At 50.9% G+C, this 21,668-nt stretch overlaps 1 protein-coding gene across 1 annotated transcript in view; it reads right to left on the bottom strand.

Moving 5' to 3' along the window:
* The window catches only part of LOC126540110 (uncharacterized), a 613,572-nt gene that overhangs the window by 180,216 nt on the left and 411,688 nt on the right, over nucleotides 1–21,668 (bottom strand). Inside the window, exons 4-5 of the mRNA XM_050186902.3 lie at nucleotides 3,739–3,888; nucleotides 1,976–2,175 (exon numbers count right to left, since the gene is read on the bottom strand). The gene's annotated coding sequence lies outside the window, so the exon portion shown is untranslated. The remainder of the gene's footprint in view (nucleotides 1–1,975; nucleotides 2,176–3,738; nucleotides 3,889–21,668) is intronic.

Here is a 21,668-nt window from a genome sequence, read left to right as displayed (position 1 = left end):
CAGATTGGCTGTGTCCATCTGCTTACGCGTTGTTTTTATTTTACATTATGCCGTTGTCACTATGCATTAACCGTCGTCAGGTCACATCCTCACCCCACCTATATGGTGAAGAAACACTTGACTCTGTATATTAATGAGGATTTAATTGTTTGTTTATTTACTTATTTATCAAAGTACCCACCGCACCTTTATGGCATAACGGTGGGAGAGGCGGGGGGGGGGGGGGATTTACAGAGAAAAGTAAGAAGTAGGTGAATCAGAACGCAAATCAAGACCAACTTTAGGAGTCTAAAATAACTTAACAACCATAAACCATATTCGAAACAAGAAAATTATCAGAAACATAAGTAAACAATACTGTGCACAACGTACCTAAAGCGAAAAGAAGGAAGAAAATGCACTGCAAGGAATAAAAATTACTATATGTACACGTCTACCGATAATTACAAGAATGAAAAAAAAACAGAAGAAAGAATGCTTCGTCCGAGGTGATAACAACGACATCCTGCGGCAAATGATTCCACTCATGGATTGTGCTGGAAGAAAAAAAATGCATCTGAAAAATATTTGTTCTGCGTCTTATCTCTTTAACCACGAACGTGTGATCCATATGCGAAGAGACATAATCGGGCCTCAGTAAGAACTTTTCGTGGTTAATACCAGTCTTGGAATAAAATATCTTATAGAACATTTTAATGGAAGCTTCTTCCGGTGGTGATGCGGTGCATCCAAGGCGATACTGTCCCTAACGCAAGGTACATTAAAATATGCAGAGTAATTAGCAGATATAGATCTCAGAGCCCGATTTCGTATTCTATCCCACTTTTCTACCTCAATTTTCAACCGCAGGGATCGCAAACACATCAAGTGTACTCAAGTATAGGTCTTACGTTTGACTCGTATAGATGTTCTTTTTAGCATACAAAGGAAACATTTTTCCATTTCTACGCAAGTATTCTAGGTGTGTGAGAATACTTACGTGTTATCTAATCAATGTGACGGCGACAAGGAAAGTTGATAGATTATCTATATGCCAACGTGTTTGCAGTCTGTCAGTGATGAGACAGTTGATGCTTTGATGTCGTAGGCGCAATAGTGGGGGAGTCTCTTTCACGCAAGGAATACATGAACAGTTTTCGTCAAATTAATGGGCATTTCCCCAAAAAGCGCATGAATCAGAAACCTTGTTCACATTATTTTGTAGTGCAACGCAGTCATTCGAAGAATTTGTGACACGATACAAAGCGCAGTCATCTGAGCATAACATTATGTTAGATGATATGCCATTGCATATGCCGTTCATGTATAATAAAAACAATAGTGGTCCTAAAATCAAAGCCTGAGGAAGCAATTGATGCAAGACTATTCAACGAAATACTACGACGTCTCAGGTTCAAGTATTCGGTAACCCATTTAACGACATCATTGTTTACATTACACCTTCTCAATGTCTCAAGAAGTAGTGAATGAGGAACAACCTTAAAAGCTTCCTTTTAATCTAAGAACCGACAGTCGATCGAGTAACCTCTGTTCAGGGCCTCTGATAAATCGTGCACGAAATATGCCAGCTGTGTTACGCAAAAAAAAAGAAAGAAAATACCGCCACGACAAGCATGCTGTTGAAGGCTCAACAATGAAACCTCGTCTAAATGGCGCATGATATTACTAAACATGACATGTTCAAAAAATTCGCAGGAAACGCTTTTGATGTATATGGGACGGCAATTCAAGACGGAATCAAGTCCGTCCGTCCGTCTATGTCTGACAGGCGACAGAGCACAATCGAATAAACCGGAGCGACGCCGCACAATACACAATCACTATAAGGGGAAAAATGAGTCAAGTTTGAATAACCCCTTCACACTTCAGGACTCCCCTCCCTCCAAGAAAAGAAAGAGAAGAAGTGGAAGAAAAGAAGGAGAGCGAGCGATAAAGTATGCGCGAGTACAGCGAGCCCTCCTCGCAAGTCACTGACCTGAGAGTCACGTGGAACGAGCCGGTGCGGACGTAAAGGCGGCTGAAGCGAACAGTCCACGCGTCGTGCCTCGTGGTCCACCGCCTCTGGGCGCCGTCGTGGAAGACAGCGCGCACGGACAGCGGAGCGGTGCCGGACACGGACGCGCTGAACACGCTGCTGTCCCCGAACGCCGCGGGTGAGGCCGCGAAGCGCAGCACCTGCGAATCGAGAGGCCGGCTGGACGTCGTGGCCCCACACGTCTGGGCATCGAGCGCGTCGGCGAGGGACGGGCAGGGCAACGAGCACGCCGACGCGTCACTGGAGCTCCCACCGAGATGCTCCCACCGAGTTGCCTCGCGGATGCGCGCGCGCATCCGCGAGGCAACTCGTTACGCATCCGCTGAAATTGATTATGGAAGCGTGGACGTAAACAAAGGAACTGACATTACGACAGGCTATTTCAGCCGGCAGCAAGAGGCGCAAGAACAGAGAGAGCGAGAGAGGAGAGGAACGGCAGTGAGGCCGACCAGCCAGCGTTCCGTGGTGCCGTACACAAGGAACAGGTTTAAGGGCACGGAAAAAGGACAAGGGGCAGCGAGGGAGAACACTGCTCGCACAAATCGGGGCGCAAGTATTACTCGAGCCAGGAGATCAATCAAAATACGCTCGTGAAACTTCCTCGACGAAATTTTGGCGCGGAACTCAAATAATTTCAACAGATGCAGCACAAATCCACGACTAACTAGCAATATTCTACTTAAAAAATCCAAGACTGCTTCACGAGTTTCCCGCGATAGAGTTTACGGTCTTCTGCCGGCATATTGCCCCGGTTCGTTAATAACAATAAATTACTGCAGCCTTCCAGCAGACCGAGCGAGTCACGCTATAATCGTCCGTAGCGGTGGGGAACGTGCTCTAAATGTTGCCTAACAAAAATGGATATCAAAGGAGAACGCATTACGCGATTCTACAGGGTAACGACGATCCCATTACGTGGATGGCTGACGAATGGCCAGTATTAAGTTGGCAACGCAGCAAGTATAGCGAACAGGGGCTCGATCTGAGGGAGATATTAAGCCCGTGCGAAACAACTCACGCGACCTGCGTGCAATAAACATGCTTGTACATTTTCATAAAGCTACACGTTGCACGAGACTTCATGAGCACCTTTAATGCGTATGTGCACAATCGTCGGAGCAGTTGCACTTTGTGCGTCTGTGCGAGCTCATTTCTTAGCCATATCCTCAACTTATTTCTCTTTCGTATTGTGCGCTCCATTGAACACGGTGCAACACGATATAAAACAATGTCGCTTTTGTTTGTTTGTTTGTTTGTTTGTTTGTTTGTTTGTTTGTTTGTTTGTTTGTTTGTTTGTTTGTTTGTTTGTTTGTGTGGGTGCTCTTCATTAGTTTCCTGTCCTTGCCCGGTTTATCCACGAACTGCACTCAGGGCACTTCACTCATTGCGATGAACCAAGCGCCAATCAGCGACCAAACCAGTCTATTAAATACACTACCAGTCAGCCCTTCAGTATTGCTTAATCGATTGGTGGACCGAGTGAGTAGCAAGGTTAAATATCGACTGATATACGCCGGATCACGTCAGGCGCGTGCTCCCCTCCATGTGGCGTGTTAAGGATTCGTGTTTAGCCCTCAGCTCGCCCACGCAGCAATTGTTCAGAGCACAAGGGCGTCGTTTCGGTGCGGTGTTGCACGCCATCAGAAGACAATACAGAGCCGGTAGGGAGACAAGGGGAGGAGTGAGTAGGGGGGCAGGCCAACCTGCGCGCATCGCAGCACGGTAACGTTGGTGGAGGCGCGGAGCTGAGACCGCCGTCCTCCTCGTCCGCCGACGGAGTAGCCTGGCCCCGCCGACACCGTCAGCAGCACAGAGCCGGTCACGTTGCCGAGACCGAGCGGAGGCCAGGAGAACTGCGAAGGGAAGAGAGAGAAAGAGGCGTGTCTGACAACGAGAGGCAAGCGCTGGCATCGAAGACAACTGCAACCCCTCACAGCGACAAGTTACGGCTCAACTGGGGACGTTGAAGATGTTCGAGAAACTAATACGCATCGCGCAAACTGAAAAAAGAAAACACACACGCAAGCACACATCGGTACGAGAAAGCAAAAGTTATCGCGGAGGAAAGGAGCGAGCTCTGTGGCGCCCCGACGCCGTCGAGAACGCGGCGCGGGCCGAGCGACAAACACGGTACGTGACTGCACTGACAAGGCCCGCGCACGACGACCGCCGCCGCGACCGCACGACGCGCGCGCGCTTATTCAAAATGGCCGCGCCGGCGAAACGGCGGCGAAAGAAATAACACGGCGCTCCACGCACATAACCAAAGCGACGTGACGGGGATGTGTACTCGTCACGGGCTAGCAGCCATCGCCAGTCCCCTCGTACGTGTACTGAAACAGACAAAAAGAAAAAGAACGCCGTCGCTCTCGGGGTGTCGTGTACCGCGTGTGCCGCAGTGTTCTGCTCACATCTCCAACTCCGCGCGCTTGTCTCCGGCGCCAAGCAAGCTCCGGCCCACGCCCACCCGCCACGACTTGGGCTGCAGGCCCCGTGCGCTAGCGCTTCCAGCTATAGGCATTCCGCCCGCATCCCGCCGCGGGCCTCGAACGCAGGGCACGACCGCCCCGCCGGCGCCGTCGACGCCGGGAATAGAGAAGACGCTTCCGAGTGCTTGTCGTCGACTGCGGGGACGGAGGGAGTGGAAAGGCGCAGACGTCGCGTAGTCGACGTCGCGCCGTTTCGATCAAATGCGAGAGCTACGTACAATCTATGCCGCGGCCCGAGCCGGCCGCACCGTCTCACTCCCTTTCCCTCCCTCCTCCCAGCGCGCGCGCCTCGATGCCGCAGGCGCGCGGTTGCGGCAGCCTCTACGAACGCCGGGATCCAATGTGGGACGTGTGCTGCGCTTCTGCCGCGTCGTGTGCAGTAAATTATTTAAAAGACTTCATCTCATTCCGCGAATCGCACAGCAATTCGACTTTCTTATATTATTGCGCGCGGGTTGCCACACCGCGCGTTCTGGAAATTAGGCCATTCAGAGGCACAGAGACCCGCTTCAAGCAGATACTGCAGGAGCGACTCGCGAAATGTGCTGACCATTACCCAATGCTCACAGTCACCAGGTAGGTCTGTTCCAAACAACCCTGGATTAGTTTTTACGGACAGTCTCGATGTAACACGTAGATTCTGCGCCTCTGCTGTAGCCGCAGGAGGGGAATGATTGGGCCATTGGACGTGCTCTTTCGACGGTAGCATCCATGCGTTAATGATAGATGTAAGGGGGTGCCTCGGCCGGAAGTTTACAGAGAGACCACTTGCGCCTATACGAAAGAATGTGAGCAAGGCATTGCACACAGGGCTTGCTCAAGCAAGGGCATTGCAAGGTATTGCATACATTGCAGGGGTATATTGCACATTAACTTTCCCACAAAAAGTAATTGCACGTGGGGCTCAGATCGGAGGAGCTGTCTATTACACGTCCAAGAGGTAGAACTGTGGCTTGCACTAGGCATGTTGAACAGGCACACCCTGATCGATTATACATGGCAATTGAACATTCGTTCAATCTGTGAGTCGAAATTTTCGAAACCACTGGCACCAAAGTGGGAAAGTGATGGCGATGAAGACCACTCTATTATATAAGCCGCTCTGCGCAAGCTTGCACAGGCACACACTGCACCGTAAGTAAGCGAATACGATGTGGCAAGTGGACACAGACACGGTTGACGCCTGAGAGAAAGCAAAAACTGGTAGCATTATTTGTCGCGCCAGGGTGGACGTCTTGCAGATAGGGTATCCTTCTGAGAAACGTAACCAAATCTGTCTGCAGCAAGGATATTGTGTCAAATTATTGACGGCGCTCTGAGACTTGTCACCATTTCTTTTTCTAGGGTTTAGAGCTATGGGACCTTCCTTTAACGTAAGGTAACCACCACACCTCCACCGAAATGTTACGCGACCGAGGGATTAAGCACTGAACGCTATTTGCGAGGTATATTTATAAAAACAGCTGCAGCGCTGGCCAGTTCAGCCGACAGCTCGAGATCCAGGAGCAGTTCGTCTTCTTCGTCCGGGACGCCTGCGCGCATCGCCCAAAATAAACACGCAATATACATGCAGCAATATCATGTCGGTCACCGTTTAAAGGCTGTTATCGAGAAAACTATGCAATTACCAGTCATGATTGATGTAACAGTATATACTACTGATTTATAACAAATTTATCCAAGACGAAATTTAGTTGCAGTCGGCCTTTAATGCGGTGTCAAACAGTACAACGTTCATAGAAACTTCAGTTAACCAAGATGCCAGTTTATGATACTACAGGAGACTGGCCGTGGCATAAATCTGACAACAAACTCGTCCAACCCCCTTCCGACCTAGAAGACTGGATTCACGGACCTTATACTACAATTCCCTCTTGGACATCCAGGACAAAAGGAATCTGTAGAGTAACTAATGAACATGTATTTGCGTTATGCCTAAAGGCAGCTTCCAAAGTAAAAAAAAAAAAGAAATATATACTCGGTAAAAAGCAACAATTCAAGGAGAAAGACAGTGAGAAGTAAACGGTATGACCCGTAACGTCGCCATTACCCCAACAAGCTGATCAGAAACGCCCGAAAGCAAAACGTTTCGATAGTAGCGGAGCCATGCATCAGGACACGCAAAATCTCCGAGACCACACGGCGCAACGACCATCGAATCAGGACGTTGATGCCTACGAGGCACAACGTTTGACTTTGGCTGCTTAGTGTGCAAGAACTACACCAAAGAACGCGCGCATTCCTAGTCCGGCTCTCCCCGCAACCTTTGTGGCGTGCTCTTTTTTATTTTCGTGCCAAAGCTTTCGGTCGTCTAATGCGAATAGCACTCGTGTATTATGCCAGCCCGAAAAGGAAAGTTCGGTGCCCTGCTGTCAGAAACACTTGAGTCTTAGCCGTTCCATAAGGCTCGGCCGCGCTACAGCAAAGCCACGCTTATTGAGTCCCACCGCGTGTGTTTCTTTTATTTATTTTTGTTTCTCTCTTTCTTTCTTTCCTTTTTTTTTTATCCGCCAGCTTTACCGACCTCGACGCCTATTTCAAGAGCTCTAGCCGAAGTATTCGGCCCATATGCGGCTCTGCTCCTATGCAAACACGTTGAAGATGGTGCCACGACTTCTAGCCCGAAGAAAACGGAAAAGTTGCGAGAAAGAATCGGAAGAAACACTGAATATTATGATACTCCCTAATGCGAAATTCGAGCGCAGCTCTATACGTGCATTCATTTCGCGATATGCTGGCTGGCGCGGACAATCTGTCTCTTGCGGCACGTTGCAAACGGACCGAAGTGGGACGAGACTGCCTCGCTAATCGAGAAATCTCGAGAGGCAGCGCGTGAGCGACGCGCGGGCGCGACTCGGAGCAGTCGCCGCAAACAGACCTCCCCTCATGCAGCGCTCTGTTTCCATACAGACGACGCGCGCTACTCTGGCGCCATCTCGCAGGCATCATTGCCGCAAAGCCCGTCTTGCGCGGCACTACGATTTTCTTCGCACGCTTCCGCCATACGCTCCTCTTCCGCTTTCCGCCTCATGGTATCGCTGCACCTTCCTCCTCCGCTTTCTTCCTCGAGTTCTATTCGCTATTGTCATCTTTCATCTCCGGCTGAGCGCCGCGTTCGCTTTCACAGTTCACAATGCCGTTCGCTCGGTTATGAGGGACAACGCCGACGCCGACGCTCGCCGCAGGAACGGGTGCCTAAGAGCTGCGCCCTAAATACTTCGCCTGGACAGGCCCCGTCGTGAACCTTGCCATTTTCCAGAGCGGGCAGCGTGCCTTCATTTTCTTTGGAAACGTAGTCGCTTTGCATCAAATGCCCCCCCCCCCCCCCCACCCACCTGCTTCCTTTAGTCATATAGTTTTTTTTTCTTTGACGGAAGCAATGTTCGCGCACTGATGGCAAAAAGCAAGCAAAAAAAGATAAATTGTGCTCCGCGTCCATCTCTTCACAACGTTCCAGACTGAAACACGAATTATACCACCGCGGTAGCTTAGAGGCTGCGCTGCTGAACTCGAGGTTGTGGGTTCAACCCCAGTCGCCGCACTCCCGTTTCGATGGGGGCGAAATGCAAAAACAATCGTGTACTTGGATTTACGTGCACGTTAAAGAACCCCGGGTCGTCAAAATTAATCCGCAGCCCCCTACTACGGCGTGCCTCGTAATATCAGACAGTGGTTGTGGCACGCAATGGCGCAGAATCTAATTCAACTTATTCGATTCAATTCGCGTTCAATTCAATCGAATCGAATGCGAATACTATGAGAAAAAGACCTGCGAGTATCAATTGAGCACTGAAGATGTTCTCATTTCTAAACTACATGAAACTAAGTTTACATGGAGGCCGTCTGGTAAAAAAAAATAAAGAAAGAAGAATCGTAGTTTCGCCCATACTGCGAAGCAATGGCGCGATAGCTGGCGCATAATAGACGCCGTAGGTTTTACGCTGTTCCGTGTGGTACCGGTTGCGTATTTCCAACTGCTTGTAGGTACAGCGGCGCGTGGCACTTGCGGCGACGACGGACGTTTGCGCGCATGCGCGAGTAAGAGCGGGTGCGAGAGAGGATATGTGGGGAGTTTTGCTCCTTGAAAATACGACTTTGCCTAGGTACTACGGAGGAGTTTCTTGGCGCGCGTTGTATGCGCTTGTCCCTAGGCGTGCCGGCAGAAGTCGAGGGCGCGGTAGTGCTGAACTTAGCATCGCAAGTTGGCGGCTCGACGCAATCATATTTATTCGATCATGTTTTTACTAATGAAAACAATGTGTCATTATTTCGCATTATTGGCGGCGCCTCCAGGACACCAAAGCGGCAACGGGGACATCAAAGCTAGAAGCCGGACTGGCCCGTGGGTTGGGGCTCGCAGAGGCCCCAACCCACGGGTCGCCCAGCTTCCAGCTTTGATCCCTCCGCTACCGCTTGGGTGCCCCGGAGATCCTGCGCCGCCTGCTTTAATATAACCTCAGGTGCTGTCCTGAGGCCTCCGTTTGCCGGTAACATGTGCCCTCCTGGAGCAGTGCTTGTAAAGAATCCGATCTATCGTCGCGACGAAAAAAGCGACCCGCGACTTATACAACACCAGTCAGAACATTGTCCCTTCAGACACAGCGATCCCCAAGCGGCGTCCGCGCCCACTGCCTCACCGCGCGGGCAGCCAGCGGCGGAGCGTATAAACCAACTCGACCGCACTCCGCAATGCCGGCATGTCTAGGGGACAAACGAATACAACGCGCTCTAAGAAACCTCCCCCGTAGTGCCTAGGCTGACTCATATATTTAAGGAGCAAAAGCCCCCAGATTTTCTCACTCGCGCCCGCTCTTACTCGCGCCTGCGCAGAAATGGTTTAGCACATCGGCACGGACACGTGACGTAAATGTTACTGGCAACTTCAGGCACGTTCGATTTCCAAGACAGTAAGGTCGCATTGTGATTGGGCAGAGGGGGAACGGTAAAGGCGTATCGGGTGGCCAAATTATTCCAGATACCTTCAATATGACCTCCTTCACCGTCAGTGTCTTTGCCTTAGAATGCTATAGCATCAAGAAATTGGTTAACGAGACACGAAGGGAGACGTTTCAGAAAAAGCATGCACGCCCCGAAGACGATGCCCTGCATCAGTTATTTACTTTTTTTGTTTTAATGAACAGAACACAAGCTTAGCACCCTCTCTCGCAGCAAGACACTTGATATTTGCGTTATTTGCGTTCTTTTGCTCCGAGCGCCCCGTAGTCGAATTAAGTGTTCCGAGTTAGACGTACACTTTGTTCAAAGTTCAGCAAGTGAACCACAATAAATGCTCCCCCGTAAAAAATAAATAAAATAATCTACGGACGTAAATCCCACTGTAAACTTGTCAGACCATCAGGGTTCATTCCTGCAGCGAGACGAAGACTTATGAGTAGGCGATGTTCATAGCACAATACAGAAACTAAAGATAGGCGAAACTGCCCCGAGTTATATAGCTGTTTGTAGCAGCATTTGAAGATGCATCTTTGTCCTCACAAGTTCTACTCACGCGGATTTCCAACGTGAAACGGCTCCTTACATTAGGACATTCCAGCAAAGCGTCTAACGGACTGCAGTTGCTCTCTCCTCGCGCCTATGCACACGGCGCCTGGCAAATGTGATAACCGTTGCAGTGAGGCCATCATGTTACGTTCAGCCACTCTATCACGAGAGCGGGTGCGAAAGAGCGAGCAGCAGCAACAAAAATGACCCAGCGGAAAAATCTTGGAGAAATCCACCACCCAAACTAACACTGCAGCGTACAGAGAGCGCACGCGAGCTTCACGCACAGAGCCGCCATTTTGAGATTTCGCGTTGGTTCCCTCTGGAGGGTGAGAGAGAGAGGGGGCGAGGAAGATGCGGCACAGTACTTTTATTTTCTTTTGTTCGCACGTGTCACGCCACGCGGCAGTCATCATCAATTCAAATCTAGCCCAGATCGTGGAAAGGCCGCTCAACGAGCCGCTCCCACGAGCAAGCCTACCGTGCCGTGCGCGCACATGTTGGCTTTCCGCGTCCCTCCGACGCGTAGAACGCGCTTACTCTAAAGTGTATTTGCACGCAGCAACCAACTCCGATGGGGGGCGCGGGGGGTGGAAGAAAGAGCGAAAAATAAGCGAGGCATGCGCTATTTGCTGGCTCAAGATTATTGGACGCTGCAAACATTAAAAATAAAGTACGGGAAGCCAACGACACGTCCTCCTGTATCATCCGTCATCGTCAGACTCGACAGAATGACCCAGCGTATGCGCCGAGTTACGGGCGAGGCGACGACGACGACGGCAACATCAAATCTTCCGACGCGTAACGCAGCGGGCACGCCGGCTGCATGTTCGTGCGAGAGCTCAAGCCTCTTGCCCACCTCCGCCCACCTTTGAACTGCGCCCCTTACTAAACCCCACACCATTTGCACAGCCTGCCTCCTAGTGAAGTGGAAAGTAAATAAGAATAACCCGTCGATGAGATGAACAGGCTACACGGCAAAAAAAAAGAAAAGGAAAGAAAAAAGACTGCCTCTGCGCAATGCTAAGCGCACAGGCAGGTGATCACGACAATCTAGGGGCGAACAGTGATTTCTGACGCCGAAGCGAATACGCATCGAATAGTGCCAGAAGCGAATCGAATATTGCGTAATTTTCGAATGGTTTTCGAATAATGAACATCCGTTATCACAACTAATACAGAACTGTGTTCCCAGCAGTCATAAAGTTACAAGCGTTATATCATTATATAGTACGTTATGAAGCGTTCTTCATTAAAAGCACAAATGGAACATTAGGTGCAGACAAGTAGTTCCTTCGCATGTACACGGCTCTTCAGATAGCGTGAACGATCGCTGTACAGCCTGTAAAGTATGGCTACCTCAGCGAGCTAGCTTGCTCCACTACGCAAGTTCGCATGTTTTATAGCTGTACTACATTCCCTCAGGTGCGAAAACTTACAGTGCTTTTGCTACAGTTTTATGTTTAATTGGGCGCAGTTAACACTTTGAAATATTCGAAAATTATTCGAAAAATATTCGCATCTACGACTAGTGACTATTAGATTCGAACACCGTATAAAATAGAACACTCTTTAGAATGCGAATAGAATACAAGTTGCAATGCTGTAATATATATATATATATATATATATATATATATATATATATATATATATATATATATATATATATATATATATTATGATGATGATAATAGTATGAATATTTAAAATTGGCCGCCGATTTTCGGACTGGCTGGATGTAGACTGCGACGTGAACGACTTTGGTGGTTGTTGCCCCTTGAGTAATGTTGCCGTTCGGTGCCAGTGGACTTCTGTCGGCTTTCCTCTCGCGAACAACCGGTTGTTACGTTTCGCCTACGACGCGCGGTATAGCCGGCGCGGATGCAACGGACGCCGGGGCTTCGTTCAAAGCGGCGGACATTTTGGCCCGTTCAGCGCCGGCGATACGCCTCCCCGCCAAGCGCGTCCAGGCGTGTTTCAGTGCCACGTGTCTTCGTGTGTGCGTGTGTGTGTGTGTGTGCCACGCTTGTCAAAGCGCAGCAGCCGGGGAGAGGAGCTCCCCAAGTGTGAAGCGAGGAGGTCTGATCGGCGCCGGCTCGGCGATGCGTCACTACACTCGTCTCAACATGTCTCTCAGTCTGTCCGTGCCCAGAGTCACGTGGTCTCATCCCGAGACGTTCCTTCTTGCCCTCAACTCCGAGAGTATAAGAGCAGCTGCCCCCGGACGCCAAGAGAGAGGCTCCGATTTCTTCTGTTGAGTAACGTGCACTCCCGTCTCTCCACTTCGGTCGACCTGACCGGCCGCTCTTTTGCGATGTTAGAATAAACAAGTTGTTCTGTTACCAGTTGACTCATGCTTTGCCGGGACCTTCGGATGCTTCCAGTGCCCCAGGCCGCCAGGCCAACGCTACCCTTGGGGCTTGCGACCCATTTGCAATAACGGGCGTCAGCACTGAGATTGCAACAACTCGTGCCAACGGTGCGGTTCCAACACGGTGGAGGTGCTGGGCAGGCGACACCCTAGGTGATCAGGACCCGAAGCTGCAGATGCCATAGCTTTCTCACCCCGAATCGCCCGAAGAAGTCGTCGCCTGCGAGGACTGCCACCCGAGTTCGATCTGCTGGCAAGGCCCTCGAGAAGAAAGTCCACCGCTACGGCAGGCTGGACGCGAGAGACCCAAAGTGTTCCTGTCCCGGGGATTGATTACGCGTCACAAACGCCACGATCTTTCCATGGCGACGCATTCGAGGACGTTCAAGGTTGGTTGGATGACTTCGAACGCAGCTTCAACGATTGGGACGACACCAAGAAGATCCAGTACGCGTACTTTGCATTCGAGGATTCAGCGCACATGTGATTCCTGAACCACGCATGTTCTCTGACGAGTTGGAAGGAATTTCGGCGCCAGCTTCGCGACGCCTGCAACAGCGGTGAAAGGGAAGAACAGGCCGAGCAAAGCCTCGCGTCACGAGACCAGATGCCAAGCGAGAACGTTGCTGTGTTCGTCGAAATAAATGTCTCGGCTGTTTCGGCGAGCTGATCCCTCCATGTCCGAGGAGGAAGAAGGTGCAGCTCTCACGATGCCTGGAGTGAAATTGCAACTATTTGCCGGCTTTGAGCGTATCCTCCTGCTACTGTAGAGGGGTTCCTTCGTGAGGCAACAACCACGTAGGTGATGCTTCGGCAGCAGTCGTCGCAATATGAGCGTCTCACAGCCACCGCCTGCTCCCGCCTGCTCCCGCCTGCCCCCTCGCGACAGGAACCGAAAATGAAAGTCTCACTGACCTCGTACGGCGTGTGGCGAGGGAAGAACTCCAGAAGTTGCAAGCAGCGAGACCCCGACAGAATGTGACGGCAATCACAGATGCGGTTCGTGACGAGATCCGGCAGGTAATGCAACCTCCTCCTCCTCCCTCAATTTCATCACTTATGCCGAAGCGGCGCGTGCGCCAGCGCGAACTATACAGTCCGCTTCTCGTCTCCGACAGGACAGACAGCACCGCGGTTACCGGGAGCTGTAACTCAGTGTACGGCTACGTACAGCGACCCTCGACCGAACGCGAGCAAGACAAATGTGGGGTGCATGGCCGATAATCGTCCACCACTGTGACGAAGCTGGTCACTTTTTACCGTGACTGTATGCGCTTCACCAAATGTCTCCGCGGCTTTTTAACCGGACGCGCGTTGCCCGCGCTAAGGCGAGCGCCTTCAGGAAATCGAAGCGTACCTGGCGCAGGGCACCATCCCCTTGCGGTCCCACAGAGACGGCAGTCTCGATCACCGTCTCCTAGGCGGTTCATGTCGCCTAACCCTACCTCCTTCGGTTCTGTCGGCCGCAGTGGGTCCAGCCCATCTCGGGGAAACTGAGGACAGCGACCTGCGGGGGGCGAGGCCGCTTTCCGTGAAACCGTCAAAGTTCCTCCCTCGAAGCAACGTGTGACTGATAGAGCAAGCGGCCAGTGGCCGACCGATTCCCGACTTCTCACCCGATGCCAAAGTTTCAATATGCGTGTTTAAATGATCTATTAATTGGTATTAACATTCCAAAATATCACAGGAGCCACGGGACACTTCGCATAAGAGGCTTTCGGATCTGTTCTGAAGTTCCGGGGATTTTTTCTACCATGCATGAAACGACCAGTGCGCGAGGATTCTTTCCTTCCGTTAACGTAAAAAAGCATGACGGCCGCGGCCAGAAGTCGAACTTCCGACCTCGTGCTCAGAAACAAAGCGCTACAGCGACTCGGCAACCTCCGCGACAGGGGTTAAAAAATAAGAGGAGCGTAAAACACAAGTTCCCAGAAGAAAGCTGCGGGACGGCCGCCTCCCTTCCAACTCAGTTTCATTGCGCAATATAACCGCTAAAGTTATATGCGAGTGCGCAAGCACGTGATAACCGAAACCTTGTTAAATAGGTCTTTAAGTAAAAACGCCGCTATAGGATACGCAGAGCTTCGCTGTACAAATGCCTCATATGGCAGAACTTACGCAGCCTTTTTTTTTTTTTTTCGCATTGTGCCGACTCAGAACACAGCGAGCTTAGCGTTCGAGTACGATATAGCGTCGTGGAAAGCCGTCTCCACTCCAACGTTTCACGCAGCGTGCAATCGCGTTAGCTAGCCCACTTGACTACATGATAATGCCAAGTGGCATTTGCCAAGTGGCCGCTGAGCGCGTCAGATTTCCCCGGCATTTCACACCGAGCGTTCGGCGCGCATTTCTCGCCCTCCTGGGCGAAGCGCAGACATCACCGCCCACAGTGGACGTGATCGCGCGTTGGCCGTCGGAACCGCTCGGAGATTCTGAGGAGGCCTTCGGCGCGCCGAGCTCGAGCTCGTTGTGTATCACAAAAGCAAAGCCGCATGACAAGCACCGCACACGCGTGCGGACAGGCAAATGTGCTAATTTCTGTTGATTATTATGTTATTCGCTAGCTTTTTCGCAACGCCTCCCCGGGAGTCCCAGCGACGAAAGAGAAAGTTCGCGACAGCGATGGAAAATTTGCGAAATATAGCAGCTCGCTTAAAGCAAAGTCTGACCGTCACTATACGAAATTAGCATAAAGGGCGCTACGCACCGAAAGAAATCTGCGACGGCGTCTGCGTTTTCGCAACTCGGCGATGCTCCGCGAGGGTATAAAAAAAGAAAAAAGAGAAACTGCAGAAAAGGGAGAGATACGGAAGTCTCTTTACTCGATTACCCTCGTCAGTTGCTCGCGGCCTTCTGAGGCCGTTCTGGCCGCTTTTATTTTTCATTCCTTGACGCTCTGCTGTGGTGTTCGTTTGTTGCACGGACGTCGCTGAAAGCCTTTCGTTTGGGAAGAAGAAAACCGGCCCCGCAAGAGAGCGCCCCCAATTGAGTTCCCGCATAATAATTCCCAAAGAAGCCACCACGCGTGTACGGCGCAGTATGCAGGAGTGCATATAGTGCACATTTATACACCAGGCGCCGGCTGAATTCGAGACAGACGTAATGCGTGAATTTGGCGAGGAGCTAGCAGCGGCTAGAAAGAGGCGCACAGTGATTTCCAGTGTGCGAACAGCAGAAGCGGAAATCACACGTGATAATTCGGGGGGGAAATGAAAGAAAGAAAGAAGGAAAGAAAGAAAGAAAGAAAGAAAGAAAGAAAGAAAGAAAGAAAGACGCAGCCGCGAGATGTTAGAAGTTCGTAAGCGGCAAGAGGACCCGGTTAATAGATTCAATTGCCGCTCAACCACAACGCGATGAACGCAAACAAAGCAAAGGAAATTTCTCTACGCGAGCAAAAGCGAAAGGAGAGAAGCGCGGTGCTGGAGATGAGATGCAGATTTCGCTCGCGTCGAGGCATTATATGGCGGCAGACAGAGAATTTACGGGAAAAGAAAAGTGGCTGAGTGAAACAGAGGTGCGCGCTCTACCGACGGTCAAGGAGGAGGAGCACCCTCTGAAAACCACGAACGCGAGCCGCGCTCGCGCGAAACCGCTATTTTACGCCTGAGAGCGGTGCGGATTCGGGCATATAAAACAAGCGACGACGCGTCCAGCCCAGCCCACCGTCGTCCCATTTGCGTGTATGCAAATGACGGGATGGCGGCGCGAAGGCGGCGTCCATTGCGCGAATTATTTATTCCGTTCCGCGCCAAAGCGCGCCCGAGGGCGGAACAAGCAGGCGCTCTCACGGCACGCGACCGCAACTCGAACTCCCTCGTCGTCGTCCTTCCCAACCCTCTGTTTGGCTTATTCGTGTGCCCGATTTCCCTTTCCTTTTCTCGCCGCTCGATTCCTCCCTGGCACTCTACGCCAGGGCGCCGTGCGACCTACACTGCGCGCGAGACGTCATTTGCTGCCCAACGTACGCACTCACCATCGTGCTGCGCTCTGAGGGAGTGTCCGCTCTTGTTGAATGTCTTTCTCTATGATCGCACTTCATCCGAACACGCACCGGGTGCCTACATGTGTTTCTGCATGATATTTTAACGCGACAGCGTGAAAGAGCCAGTGTAGCAGAAAATCCGGTGTCGGCGTCAGGCGTCGTTAAGACGAAAAAAATATTTTCGAACCGCCCATACCCACGCCCTTCATGTGGCGCAAGGATGTTACTGCACTAATTCTATTTCTCAAGCTACAATATGTAGAAAAATCGTAAAGTGCGACTTACACACAACCTACAGACATGTTATCGTTGGATTGTAATTTGAAAATACGAGAACACCTAATTCTGTTACGGAAAACTCAAACCCACCCCCTTTTGCAGCGTTTCTACCATTCATAGACCGGCCACAGCGTCCGCCATGTGCTCGCACCAGCGCGCGTATATCTTGGCGTCCACGAGGCGGCGCACCCGTTTCCTTGAAACACTCCTAGATGGCGCTCGCCTCCGTCGCATCGCGGCCCATGCAAGGGGCCGCGTTTCTATCAGAAAGCCCGCCTTCGTGCATTGCGTTCGCGGCCAGCGTTTCGCGGTAAACATTACGGTTACATACGCTCCAGTTGCCGGGAAGTGCAAGAAGCAGTCGGGGATCTTTGATTGATATCGCGTTTCACTCTTAAAGGACTAAGCTGAAGCATCCTCCAAATTTTTATGTGGGTGCAGGAGATCTTCTGGTGGGTTGCCGTGAATGCTCTGAATGAATGCGCCTTCATTTCGAAGAATTCCATTTTGCTCCTTACAGCCTGTGTGCTTCTTAAAGGTAAGCGGATGCATAGAAATGTTTCTTCATTGTTCGAGTTAAGTCTGACGGCGGCGGTTTATAGAATCGACATATGCTGCGTTTTGTGTAAAAGAAGCGATTCTGGCATATAATTCGTTTCTTTAAAGGAATGTGAGCGGGAGAAACCCGTGCGGCTCGCTGACTACGGCGTTGCGCGGTCGAGCACCACGGGGTTGTGGGTTCGACTGCCACTCGAGATGACCGCACTCCGGCGCATCCGAGATGCAAAAACGCCCCGTTTCGCAAAGTTTTGTTTCACGCTAAAAAAAGGCCAAGTTGTCATAACATAGCCCGAACTCACCAACACGGCATCCAATAGCCCCTGTATTGCTAATGCGAAGTATTAATTATTAATTAATTAGGTATGACTAAGCCTAGAAGTGCGGCGAAGGAAAAAAAATCGGAGCCAGGAAACTCCGAAAGTTGAGCGAAACGCAGAGACGCGGGCCATCTTGTCTTTGATGACGACGCTAGCTGAAAGTGTACGACTACACCGGCATTTCTAAGGTTTGGTGGCCCCAAGGAAACTGTAAATATGACTATTGCGTATGCGTGTGTGTGGTGATTGTATGTGCAATTTGTGTGTTTATGTGACCGTTGTTTATGTCATAATTGTCACCCAGCACCTGGAGTAGCATGCCAGGCGATCAGCCAAGCGAGCATCTCCAGCATACCATTAAGAGATTGTCTCTCTCTCTCTCTCTGAGGCTTAGTGAAGAAACGAGCGATGAGAGTTTGATCAGTACGTAAACCATCAAAGAAAGAAGACGGCGGTCGCATTACAACAGTGTCTGTTGTCGAAATGAGAATAGGGTTGTCACTATCGTGAGGTACACGAGTGCGCGAGCGAGCAGTCAGCGCCAGGGCCCAGGCACGAGAAGGGAGCACGAGGTACAATGGGAGAGATCAATCAAACGCGCCATTAAGGTGCATTACGCAACCCGAAACCACGAGCAAAGGAGAAGGAGAGCGACCGCCTACTGCAATGCGCTTACGCGCGAAAGTTGCAGATAATAGTCGACTGCAATTACGGTATCAGCAGATAAGCGACGCTCGCTTTCTCGTTGAGAGGCTTACGCAACATTACTCCAAAGGCAGAACCAATGTTACGAAAGGTTAACAAAGTTAGAATATTCAGGGAAGAGGCGACATCTAGAAGAGAAGCAAATTATGCAGCATGTGAAGTGACATGAGAACCATCTTGAAATATAGCGCAACGTTCGTCTGTGTTCGTCTTCCTTTCTGTTGTGCCGCCCCGTTGCGCTATATTTCAAGATGGTTCTTATGTCAAAATGCCAACTGGCTCAGGATTCAGCTCTTTTAATGTGAAGCGATATTCAAAATTTTGAAACGCTTAAGAAAGTGCAATTTTTTGATCAGAATAAAGTGTGTGTGTGTGTGAGTATATACGTGCGTGCATGTGACAGACAGACAGACAGACAGACAGACATAGATAGATAGATAGATAGATAGATAGATAGATAGATAGATAGATAGATAGATAGATAGATAGATAGATAGATAGATAGATAGATAGATAGATAGATAGATAGATAGATAGATAGATAGATAGATAGATTTTGGAGATAAGATGGAGATGTTGGAAGTATGTGCTTCCTGCTGTGAATACGTACATGACAAGAGCAACGGAAATAAATGGAACAGCCCCGATGCATAGAGGTAATGTAGAAAGAACTACGCGACAGCGAATGGCAGCGAGAGGGGGCCAAAGCGCGCGGAAGACGCCAGTGTGACGACCCCGAATGCGTCGCCAACGCGGCGCCGCAGAATCGACGCGCGCCGAGCAGCTGTGTCGTGCGCTGTTAGCGCTAATGGCTGCCAAAGCTATGGAGTGTGAAAAAAAAAAAAAGAAACGACAGAGACAACGGGAGTCGCGAGAGCGCACCCAGGAGCGCACACGCACGCCCGGGGTTGCGACAGCGCGGATAGCATATTAGACCGAGTCACACACCTCCTCGAAGATGATGAAGGTGCGAGCGCCCCACGGCACGGAGGTGGAGAACACGGTGGAGTCAGCGCGCTGATGACGGCCTCACGCTCTGCCACGCACATCTCGTACTCCTTCCTTTTTTCTTCTTTTCGTAATTCTTCCACATCTCGTGCGCCGATGTCCGCTGCTTTCTTTATTACTATTATTTTTTGTGAGTGTGTCTGTGTGTGCTGTGCTCTAGCACCGGCGTAGTTACATTCTTTTCTCTGTTTCGCGCATAGCTCACCGGAGTGCTGATACACCTGCCCACCCTTTTTCTTCCCCGCTCTACATCTAACATCTTTCCCCTCAACGCCTCTCTCTCTCTCTCTCTCTCTCTCTCTCTCTTCAACGGATCAGCGAGTCCATGTTCTCTCACCCTCGGCGTTCCCGTTGTACGTCGCCGCCGATCCCCTTTCCCCTCCTCCCGTCTCTCCTCCTCGGCAAACCAGCACGCGGGCAGCAGCAGCAGCAGCGGTACCGGCCGCAGACGGGGCGTGCCAGAAAAGCAGCGCGCCGGAATGCATCTTCATTGTGCCCCCCAGGGCGCATTACTGTAATAACCCTTAGGGGACCAACCGCATTGACCTCTCGGCCTTTTTTTATGATGACTGGCCTTCATGTTTTGCCCTGTTCTCGCGCTCGTGCGAGCAAAAGCCGAGCGAAGCAGGCGCACCACCCTCGTTCCTTCCGTTACGAACCGTATAGATTTCCTTTATCTTTTTCTGCTATTCTTTTTCTTCCCACACCGTTTTCCATCTCCCTCCTTCCCTCTCCGCCTCGCCCCTCATGGCGCCCCTGTCGCGCCTCACCCTCGGCTGCGAGCGAGCGAGAAAGGCGCGCGCGCGAACTCTGGCTCGGGCGCGCCGGCGCTAACGAACGCGATAAATATTTACCTTAACGACCTGACGCGCCCGGGCGCCAGATAAGGCGCCGCGAGGCGTGGCAGTTCGTCATGCGTGCGGCCGGCCTCGCCGCCGGGATGCTTCCCGCGCAACGCAGTCGGAGAGCGAGACAGAAACGAGCTGCAGTGTACGTACTGCGCGCGAGGCGTAGCCGAAGCCCTAGCGCAAGCCGCACGCTCGCCAGCCATGGTGAGCAGAGAATGCGCGCGCGCGCTGAGGCGCCTCGGCCTCGACGCTTTTGGAAGTTTAGGGGAATCGAAGGAGCAACTACTCGATCATTCTAGGGCGGCGAAGCAATTGAACAAGAAACTGCCTGTTCCTTATTCGGCGGGAGCGCGGTGAATACAAGCGCAAGAAAGACGATGGCCTAGCTTCACTTTTTCTGAAAATTCGCACTCAAACCTGCAGCGCCAGTGTAGGAGAGTGACGTGACAAGTATCAAAGCATCACTTCGTGTTTGGACACGTGCCTGTGCACGAAAAGATCTGGAAAACTCCTTAAAATCGCGCTTTTTCTTTCTCTAGATACGAAATTCAATATGGTCCATTCTTTCAGCAATACACAATTCACTTGATAGCATTGAACGATGCATTTTTGTAGAGCGCGTGTTTCACAGGTGAAAACGCGGCAGGGAAAAAATCCCGCAGAGGCGAATATGGGCGCTTAGAGGGCCTCCCACCACTAAAATTTCGGTTATCAATACGCAATAGAATTGGCGGAATGCGCGTGCGTACGTTTTAATTAGTCAAGTACTGTCTCAGCAGCATTACAGTTTAATGTATTTTTAATGCTCTAGTGATAGGCGAAATAGAAGCAAACGGAATGTTGAGAGGAGATGCTGCGACGAGGCGAGCTCTGTCCGGTCAATCCTGGCTGCGGCAGCCGCATATCGATCGGGGCGATAGTGCGACACTGCTCGCGTGCTTAGATTTAGGCGCACATTAAAGAGTCCCAGGTGATCAAAATTAGCCAGGAGTTGCGCACTACGACGTGCTTCTTAAAATCAGATCGCGATTTTGGCAATTCAAACGCCCAGGGCGAGATTGAGGCTCATATCAGGTGGTGGCTTCGCGCGCTCTGCGTTCGACGGCAATCCCGGAGTTGTTCAAACTGCTGGTGGCTACTAGTGCGCGGCGTGCGACGCGAAGTCGGCGGTTGTGACGTCATTTCTGCTCGCGGAAGGAATGGCTACTCCGATAAGAAGGGCGCGCGGGCCTTCATTTGAATTTCCCGCTGTTATGCACTACGAGCAAAAGGATACGAACCTCGGGCTCGCCTAAAAGCTAAACTTATTCGTAATTCAGGCGCGCAAAACTGAAAGTGCTCCCATATGGGCTGCAGAATTGAGCATATTTTCCCTCTCCCAAATCACGAAGAAGAAAACTGAAATTGACGAGTGCTTTGGAAAGCTGTAGTGCCAAGTTTGGACTGCAGTCCACAGTTTCAACTTACGATCATATGCAGAGAAAAAAAAATACCGTCTTTATCGTGGTACCACTGATATCACCACTTTTACTCAGCGGTGTAATTGTTGTCACACAGGTGTAATACAA

The sequence above is a fragment of the Dermacentor andersoni genome, chromosome 2, assembly GCF_023375885.2.
Source record: "Dermacentor andersoni chromosome 2, qqDerAnde1_hic_scaffold, whole genome shotgun sequence".
Lineage (NCBI taxonomy): Eukaryota > Metazoa > Arthropoda > Arachnida > Ixodida > Ixodidae > Dermacentor > Dermacentor andersoni.
The sequence above is the reverse complement of the archived record's forward strand: the minus strand, read 5'-3'. Positions and strand labels throughout refer to the sequence as shown.